General features: G+C 44.9%; 1 protein-coding gene across 1 annotated transcript in view; it reads right to left on the minus strand.

Annotated features, from left to right (window-relative positions):
- Positions 1-10,131, minus strand: part of EBF2 (EBF transcription factor 2) — a gene marked incomplete at its 5' end in the record, with an annotated part of 108,406 nt that overhangs the window by 97,529 nt on the left and 746 nt on the right.

Raw genomic sequence — 10,131 nt, forward strand, 5'->3', positions numbered from 1 at the left:
AATAGACCTTCGTTTCTTTGGATGGATTTTCCTCTCTGAATGCCAGCTTTGGTTAACCCTGGGAGATTTAAGGGCCGGCTCCAGGGATTGGGGCACTTCTTCCCACTTGGGTTAGTTTGAGAGGACAACTTGGAGAGCCGGTTGAGGCAGGGATCACCAAAGACCAAAGAATGGAGAAACGTTAGCTACAGAATTCGGACCCAAATAGGATTCAGGCTGAGAGGCAAACCCCACTGTGCCTCCTTCTCTGCCATAAATAGTAATGGTCACACTTAATGCAGCTTTCATGCCAAAAAGACTCCCCCCGCCCCCCAAGTGTAGCCTGACAGGTAGCAGGTGGTACTGGAGCCCATATGGAATTATCATTGGACATTAACACCGGGTCAGGTATCATATTAGCTGCTTTGTACCACATTTGCCAAATCCACATAAAAATCTAAAACCAGGTATTTCAATATTCACTCGCTCCCTTAGCAAAACAGCCTTTCTAATATTACTCAGAGCACAGGCAGCCGCCTTTTATTGCTTTTTTTTCCCCTTAAAAGAACTAAAACCTAGATGGTATAAGTTAGAAACTAGGACAAAAATGAGGTCAAGGATAAACTACAGAAAACACTAAGATGATACAAATGGCAGAGCCTGGTCCAGGCAGCACGAGCCACCGGGTAGCGTGGGCTGGACCTGGAGTCAGGAAAACCCGGGGTAAATGCCACCTCTGAAACTGACTAGCTGGGTGACCCCTGGCATGTGGCTTCCCCTCAGGTTCTATAAAAAGCCTGTATTATAAAATGGGAATAACCACATGGGAAATACCTACTTCACAGGGCAGCTGGGAGGGTCCAGGGACATGGGGACTGTAAAGCATGTGGCCAACTGCAAAATTTGGGGGAAATGTCACTGATTATCGGTCCCATGCTCACTCTCCAAGATGCTATCACCACCAGGAGAATGACTGACCAGCTGCAGCTATGCTGACACAGACTCATTTACCTACGAAGGAAAATCCCTAATTTAGGGGGATTTCTACATGACTGTGAAGGAGGAGGAAGAAGAGGAGGAGGAGGAGGAGGACCTCCCACCTCCAGGCCTCCTAATAAATGCTAGTTGACTGACTGATTTATCGGCATGTCATATAGTGAGAAGTCAGGAATACTTGAGTTCATGTCTCCTCTGGGTGACTAGACAAATCCTTTGTTCTCTCTGAACCTTGGCCCCTCTGACCCTACATTTATGATCCTGTGGTCCTTTAAATGCCATTAAACTATGTCATATCATCTTCTCCAATGCTGAAAGGGAGCTGAAGACCAAGCATGTACAGAATAAATGCATGTTGAATGAATGAATCTCTTTCCCCTTTTTCTTCATCATCTCATTAATCAAGCCTCCTTTCCTACTAACTGATCATTTCACATTTGCACAGACTGTTTACGAGTCAGCTTTCCTGAATCCCCCGAGTAGAGAGCCAGAATCAATTTTTCTATTTTCTTTATGGGGAAAATGAGGCAGAGGCCACGAGCCAATTGTCTCAAACTAGTTCCAGGACTGAGCTGGAGCTCCAACTCCAGAGGTCAGACCACCCAGCCCTGCACACCACCCACTGACACCTGGACCTCTCCTTGCTCCCCATCCAATGTGCTAAATCCACAGTGTCTTTGCTCTACTCCCAGCCAGGTTGCTATTCCAAAGCAGCGCCAGATGACCAGAAGGGGCTACAGCTCGGCAGTTTGACTTCAGAAAGGGAGGCTGCACACAGCATTTTCCCCCAGTTTCAATTCCTGTGGGTTTTCACTCCAACTTCAAAGAGAAGCCCAACAGCAGAGGCCAGGCTTCAAGTGCCTTCTATAAATCAGCCCCACTTTGCTCAAAGGAGGGACTTGGGTTCATTTTGAGGTTTTGCAATCCTCTGCTCCACCTGGTCCAATAGCTCAGATTCTAGTTAAATTTCCAACCAGAACGATTTTCACCTGGTTTTGGGTTACATAGTTTGCCAATTAAAAAAAGGATTTTACCCACTTTTAGAAAGGACAAAGGAATCGTGTCTCTTGGTTGGATTTATGGAATTATGTTTGTGCATTTTAATTTGACATTTAGACAAGGGCTTTTGAGATATTTGGTGTAATGCTTCCAAGTTTACAAAGACTTTATACACATTATTTTATTTTATCCTCTGGACAGTCCTGTGAATTAAGAACTACAGCTGTTGTTATTCCCATTTTGCAGATAAGAAAACAGAGGTTCAAAGGAATTAGCACCTTCCAGGGCTCATAGGATCATAGATTGAAAGGTAGAAGACCCCCAGAGGTCCTCCAATCTCATGTGTTCATTTGAAAGAGAAGGAGACTTGGATCTGGGGGGAAGGGGATTGACATGGTCACACTGAGGTAAAATAACTGAGGTGATGAGGAAACTTGCAGCATCTGACCCCACATCATGACCTCATTCCTGGCGAGCTCCAGAGGTATCATTTGAGGAAAAGCCACCATCTTCAAAGGGTGAGCTGTGGCTCATTAACATGGTGTCCAAGATATGGCCCAAAAATGGACAATGAGAAGAGAATGGGGACTAGTCAAGTGGTAGGAGTGAAGGATAACTAACAAGAGGCCCCCATTCACATTCAATATCAGGGGAGTATAAGGAAGGTCCCCAGCTTAGTTGAGAGACCCCATGGGCAGCTGCATCCTTGTTGGAGGGGATGCCCACATCAATGGCATCTCATAGCACCAGTTTCCATTTCATTGGTGATATGAGAGAGGGAGGAACATAGCAAAAGAAAATCTATAATTCATCCTCAAACCTTATTCTCTCCATAGTTTTGAACACCTTTCTTCTTCCCCTCAAGATGTAAACCAGACCTTCTTAGAAGACAGTGAAGGGGAGTAAAAAAAAAATCTTTGATCTGAAATGAGATTATCTGAGCCCCTTTGGGCATTAACTCTCTGTAAGCCTCAGTTTCCTTATCTGTGAAATGAAGACAATTGACCTCCAGGGATTATTGTGAGGATTAAATTTCTTCATAGACCAAAAGTGCTACCTAAGTGTCAGGTCACTGCTTTCCCTTGTCTTTTCTCTATCTCAGATCTATATGTCCTAATCAACAGACCCCTTCTATAGATTGTCCATCCAACGAAGGACAAGACCTGAATCATCCACCCCCAGATAATCAACCCTTGAGTCATGGGGGGTTGCCGTATTCAGGTAGGCCTTCCATACCCTGGAGGTTGCCACTAGATTAGTCTGCTCAACCCTGTACAACAGTTAATGGAACAGACAGGGGGAGAAGAGAAGTGACTTCCCTCAGGGAATCAAGAATTGGCCTAGAAGGAAAGTGTCCTGGTTGCTCCCACTAAGACCACTTAGCCTGCTCTGCTTCCTCGGGGGGCTGCCAGGATTTGAGCTGAGCCACAGGACTGACTGGAACGGTATGAGAAAGTCAACGTTCCTGGCTCTCTTGGGAAGCTGCCCTGCACTGCTAGATAAGGGACACCAGAGCCACCACCAGGCTGGGGCAGAGGAGTTATCCATTCTGCTCAGGTTCTGTCTCCCCCAGAAGCACCAAGGGGCATGCCTGCTGCACTGCTGTTTCTTCATTCATCCAATTTGACGAGCATTTATTATGTACCAGACACTATATTAGAAACTTTGGGGGGGGGGGGTTCTAAAGAGAAGCAAAAATGAAGTAGTCCCTCAAGAAGCTTATGTCCTAATGGAGGAAGTGCCATAAAAGTAGGGAGGAGACCAGAAGATGACTAAAGTTGATGGAAGCTAGCCCTAGAAGGAAAGGCACTGACAAGTGAGGGGACTGGAAAGTCCTCCTACAATCTGCATTTGAGTTGAGTCTTGAGGGAGGTCAGGAATTTTCATGAGGCAGATATAAGGAGGGAGATAGGTATTCCAGGCAGGGGGTACTGCCAGAGCAAAAGCCTGGAGACAGGAGATGGAGAAAGAAGACATAGAATAATGCTCATTTCCCCTATACTATTCTATTTCCTCAAGTGGGAACACATTATGTTTTCAGTGATATTGTAGGGGTACAAGTCATGAAATGCCCCTGCCTCCAAAGAACTAAAGATGAGTCAGCCAAAAGGCAGCAGTGAGGTGCAAGAGGTGCACCATGTGATCAGTGATGAATTGTGAAGGTGGAAGAGACCCAAAGAATAAATTAGGAACTGAAATGGAGGTGAGAGCAAGAGAATGGCAGCTGGTGAGCTCCATCAGAATCCACAGTGATTTGGACCCTTCCTGGAATATTTGTAGAAATCCAGGGGTAAGAGTGGTACCCAGTGGGTGGCCATGGTGGGGTCAGAGTCAGAATCAGTTGAAGAATACCCATATCATAACTCCATCAAAGCAGCCATTAGACTTGTGTACTGTGCAAAGAGAGGTTGGAGGTAAAGATTGGGGACGATTCGTACCTTTATATCAAAAGCTGCTAAATTCAAGGTGGGAAAAGGTCAGCCTCCAGAGAAATACGTGTTCTTGGGACCTACGGGTAAATGGCTTTTACCAGCATCAAGGCCAATCATGTAACCTCTGGCCCACATTCCATTTGGGCTACCGGAAGACTGAGTCTTGGACCACCAGTCTAGCAGTTGTCTCTTCCATGAGAATGGAAGCTCCTTGAAGACAAGGGCACGTTTGGGTTTGGCTTTGGTACATCCGACCCTTTTCACCATGTGGAGCACATAGTAGGCATTTAATAAATGCTTGATGGCTGCTAGGGTTTAAGTGGGAAGCATCTGAAGGCAACTCCATGCATAGGCACCAGTAAGCACACAGAACGACCAAAACGTGAGAGATGTGTGTCCCTGTAAGAGCACAGGAGGCTGGAAGCAGGTGCCATTTTGTAGAGTACATTTCAGCCTTGGACGAACAATATTCCTCTTGGTTGGAAAAACCAGGCCTGTTTCCTAGCTCCCCGATGACTCTTTAATCCTAGTCATTTTCTTAGTGTAGTAATCTAGGGCTGTGCAATGGCCTATTCTTCTGGGTTCCATCAATATTTCCATTTCCATTCCAGAGACTCCCCTAGACTGTAGGACTGGCTCCTAGAAACTCTGCCTTTCTTCTCTCTCCCCTCAAAGCCATACCATTTTGTGAAGATGATAGTTAAGGCCCTTTTAAGGCCCAGACTCCTAGACTCAGTTGGCCTTTCCAGTCAGTCGACTAGCATTTATTAAATGCCTACAGTGTGCTAGGAGTCGATGACTCAGAAAGGAAAGTCTGCGAGCAAATCCAGAGCCAGCTAAGCTAGGAGAGCTTTCACAGTCTCCAGTAAGTGAAAAACCAAAGGAATTCGTTTTCAAGTGCCCGGAGTGGCCCCTAGTCCATGGCAGACCTTGAGCAGTCCCATAGCAATATTGCCAAGTACAAACAGGACAAAAGAAGATGGCACGGTGTTGTAGAAAGAACACCAGATTTGGAGTGACACGACCTGGGTTTGAGTCTTCGCTGCTTACTCCCTATATGAATTGGGGCAAGTCATTTACCCTCTGGGCCTCAGTCTCCTTGTCTGTAAGAAGAGAGGGTCAGACTAGATGACCTGGCAGATTTCTTCTAGCTCTTCATCTAGGGATCTGTGATCTGTGATCTTCTGAACTCCTACAAAGTCCCTCCGAATCTTGCAGAGAGGGGCCTCAGAGATTGAATTACTCATTTTGGAGGCTGTCATTTTTTCCCTCCGCCTTTCCATTACCCCACCATCATTCCATCCATTCAGTGTTTCATTATAATGTACATCGCTGACTTCTCCTGGCAGGTTTTTTTGGGGGGGAGGATAAAGGGAGTTTGGGAATGCCAGAAACTTTGGATTGTCCTTAAGGGTCTCATCACAGGACTGCTTGCAACGGTCTTCTCCAATGGGCCCTCTGAAAGTCTGTAAGTATCCTATCAGAACAGCTGGCTCTGTGCTGTTCCAGCCTGCTGGGCCCAGAATCCCCTTCATGGCCGATCTGGGGGAGAGTGGAAGATGATCAAGTGTTCATTTCCATGATGGAAAGGAATATTGTCTCCAAAACCATTACTGTCTGCTTGGGAAATGTATTCTGGAGGTGGTCACGGGCGATTAGCTCTACCGAGTGATTTTAAAGTTCACAGAATCAGTCCATACAGACTGGAACAGATTTGCACACAGCTGCCAAACTAAGGTGCCTAAAGCACAGTTCTGACCACATTAGTCCCCTGTTCTACCAGTTTCAGAGGCTCCCTACTTCTATTTGGACAAAAAAAAAGTCCGTCTTAGCTGTGTCACCCTGGGCAAGTCAATTAATATTGTTGGCCTCAGTTTCCTCATCTGTCAAATGTGCTAAAGAAAAAAATGACAAACCATTCCAGTATCTTTGCCAAGAAAACCCCAAATGCGGTCACAAAGAGTCAGACACAACTGAAAATGACTGAACAACAAAAAACAAACTTTTCTGCTTGGTAGGTGAAGCCCTTCCCAGGCTAGTTTCAGGCTATTCTCCAGGCTCATCTCACATGATTCCCTTTCACAAATCTAAGGACTCCATCAAACCAGACTCTGCTGTACCCTATATGGAAAGAACATTATATCTCCCACCTCCACACTTTTGCATGTCTCGAATGCCTTTCCACCTCCAAATCTCCCTTCTGGTTAGGGGCCCCTGCCTTTTGGAAGCCCTCCCTGGTGTCCTCCAGTTGTCAGTGCCCTCTCCACCAATTTTCTTTTTTATTTACTCTTCTAGATAGATGTTATTTGTCCCAAGAGATCGTAAGTTCTTTGGGCCAAAGAATTCTTTGCCTTTTCCCTTGTATCCTCAGGACTTAGCACTGTGCCCGCTCATAGTAGGTCCTTAATAAGTGATGATTGGATTGGACAGGTTTGTTCCATCCAAAGCATCCCTGGGTGCCTCAGGATCTGAATTCCTCCTGCTTTTGTCTTTCCTCCTCTCTGGCTTTCCCATTCCTTAGCCACTTCTCTTTACTGCAGAGATAATCATGCTCGCCTCTTTCCTTTCCCAACCCAAATTAGAGCCAGTCAACTTTAAAGCCCTGAGTTCAATCTGTCTCACCATAAGGCCACAAGGATTGTGGAGAAAAGGTGAAAAGAGCTGGCTGCCCTTCCTGCTCAGCAGCCTCTCGCTCTACAAGGTGAGCCCGGTTTGGATTTCTGTTAGGCTTCTGGCTTGTCTCTTTTATCCCTGAAGGAGCTTCTGAAGCAACCCGAGGAAGAAATGTGTGAAAGACTGCAGCCAGGCTGGAGAGAACAGCTTTCAGATGTCAGGCGACCACACAATGGGAAGGACCTTGGAGAACACCTTTCCTGGAGAAGACTCCGAAATTTCAGCCTTCTCTGAAGGCTCTTTGCCTTTGTCTGACTCCCTCTCGCCTTTCCATCCTTATTCTCTCCCATCACATGTGATAATCCAGCCAAAATGAACCAGATGCTCCTTTCCAAACTCATTGCCCCATCTCTCACCTCCACATATTTGTACAAGCTGTCTTCCATACCTCGAATGAGCAGATAATATCACTCTCTCTCCAAATCCCCCTTTTCCTTTAAGATTTTCCTAATGCATGGGGGGGGGGGGTAGCTGGATAGCTCAGTGGATTGAGAGCCAGGTCTAGAGACAGGAGATCCTGGGTTCAAATCTGACCTCAGACACTTCCCAGCTGTGTGACCCTGGGCAAGTCACTTAACCCCCATTGCCTAGCCCTTACCACTCTTCTGCCTTAGAACCAACACACAGCATTGATTCTAAGATAGCAGGTAAGAGTTGTTTTGTTTTGTTTTTTAATTGCAAAATTTAATTGTTTTCAAGATCACTTAGTATTCCTATCTGGCCTCTATTTTTTAACTCTTATCATCTGTGCCTTAAGAGAGGTTGTCTAATCCCACCACATCTTTTTACAGATGAGGAAACTGAGGTCTGAAAAAGTGAAGTGAGTTAAGATCAAAAAAGGAAGTTAGTGGTAGGTTAATTTCTCCTAAATAAGAAGAGATGGGAGAAACAAGGAATAGGAAGGATGGAGATACGTATATGCTACAAGCAAAAGAAAGATGCATTTAGAGTCCCAGGACCAGCCATTTGATCACTGAAATATTCCAGTAAGGCAGGAATAGAGGGCCTCAAAGGCATCCAAAAAGGGATCCAGCTTGCCCGAATTCATATTTTTTAATAACTTTGTAGACCTTGGCTTAAAAACCCTTGATCTAAAGTGTCCTGCAGAAGGGTAGGCAAGGAGGTGGTGAGAGGCAGATAGCCAGGCCATGCCAGAAGGCTCAGAGAGCCTCCTTCTGGGCCATCCATTTTCCCCTTCAAATGTGCAAACCATCACCCTTCCCACTTGAATCAGTCCACCAGGGGATCAACTTGAAGGAAGCCTACCAAAGGGGCCTGGCCCATATAAACAACAATGAAATGGAGAGCAAAGAGAGGGGGATGAGAAGTACCCACTGCGAGTCTACACCCACCACTAGCAGCAGCACCAGCACCAACACCATCATCAACACCACCAACACTGACACTAACACCACCACCAACACCACCCATGTCACCCTCCAACACGTAGAAAAACAACAGGAGGGGAAAATCCTTCTAAAGGCAAAGGCAGAGAAAAGAGACTAGAAGGGAACAGAGATCAAATAAGCTATTGTTTTACTCCAGATAGTTTTCATTTTAAAAATAGAAATAGTTTGGATTCTATTTCTTGGGGGTTTCCTTTGCATTTGTATTGATGCACTTATTCAGCCTGCAATAACAATTTCTAAAAACAACGATGAATGCCACCAGAAGGCTCTGGGTGCATCAGATCCCTGCCATGTAAGGTTGCCTCCCTTCTCTGGACTTCATTAACTACATGATTCTAAGGTGTCTTCCAACTCTAGAACAATGATGCTGAGATCTGGCAAGAGACGACCTGAATTTGAATCCTAAGTCTCATGCTTACAAACTAGGTGGTCTGGTGTCAGGAAGACCTGAGTTCAAATCTGACCTCTGATAATTCCTAACTATATAACCCTGGGCAAGTCACTTAACCCTGTTGGCCTCAGTTTCCTCATCTGTAAAATGAGCTGGAGAAGGAAATATCAAATCACACTTGTATCTCTGCCTAGAAGACCCAAAATAGGGGTAATGGAGAGTTGTATGCAACTGAACAACAAACAACAACATTAATTGTCAGGACTATTCAGGGTCTGGTCCACCATCCATACCCCTACACCACCCAAAGGCTGAAAATCCCCAGATTCTCTGAGGCTGAGGCAGCCAGCTACATGGATATAAATTATATCTCCTTTAAAAGGATATTGCAGAAAATGGCCCCCTTCCACTATGTTAATGGCAAAATGAACTATCCTCTAACCGACTCCCCAATACAGGAGGGCTTTGTTAGAAAGGCATCATGGTAGAATAGAAAGAGGATGGGACTTGTCAGGAAAGGCTTGGGTTTGAATCCCACCTTGTATACTTATTGACTGTGTAATCCTCGTCAAGTCACTTTAGCTCTCAAAGACTCAATTTCCCCATCTGTAAAATGAAGATATATATATAGATATAGATAGATAGATAGATAGATAGATAGATAGATAGATAGATAGATAGATAGATAGATGACACTCACCTACCGAGATTGGTTTGAGGATCAACTGAAATTATATATATATATATAATGCCTGGAAAACTTTATCTCTCTAAAGTTCCCTGAGATAATGGAAGAAAAGGAAATAACAGTGATCAAGTGCCACTTCTATGGCACAGCCATTCTGCTAAAGACAGATATACACGCATGCATGTACATCAGTGCTTTGCAAACAGAGCTAGAAATGTGTCCGCTGAGATCATAACTGTAAAGTCTTTGTAAACCTTCAATCTTGTATTTGCTATTGCTATTGGGTTGTTGACCCCAGATTTAGAAAACCGAGATCAAGTCCTTCCTCTCTCACATCTGAACTACATGACCTTGGGCAAGTCATTGAACTCAGATCTCGAAAACTAGAAACTGTACGTAAGATATAAATATGTATCAGTTAGAGGGTTCTCTAAAGTCAGGAGATGACAGTTTCTATTTTTTAATCACACCCCTAAAACTGAGGGTGAAAAGGAGGCAGGGAGGGCTAAGATGATTCTTTGACTCCAGTTTACTCTCCCAATTCTTCATGAATTTTCTCCATTC

This window comes from Monodelphis domestica, chromosome 1, assembly GCF_027887165.1.
Source record: "Monodelphis domestica isolate mMonDom1 chromosome 1, mMonDom1.pri, whole genome shotgun sequence".
NCBI lineage: Eukaryota > Metazoa > Chordata > Mammalia > Didelphimorphia > Didelphidae > Monodelphis > Monodelphis domestica.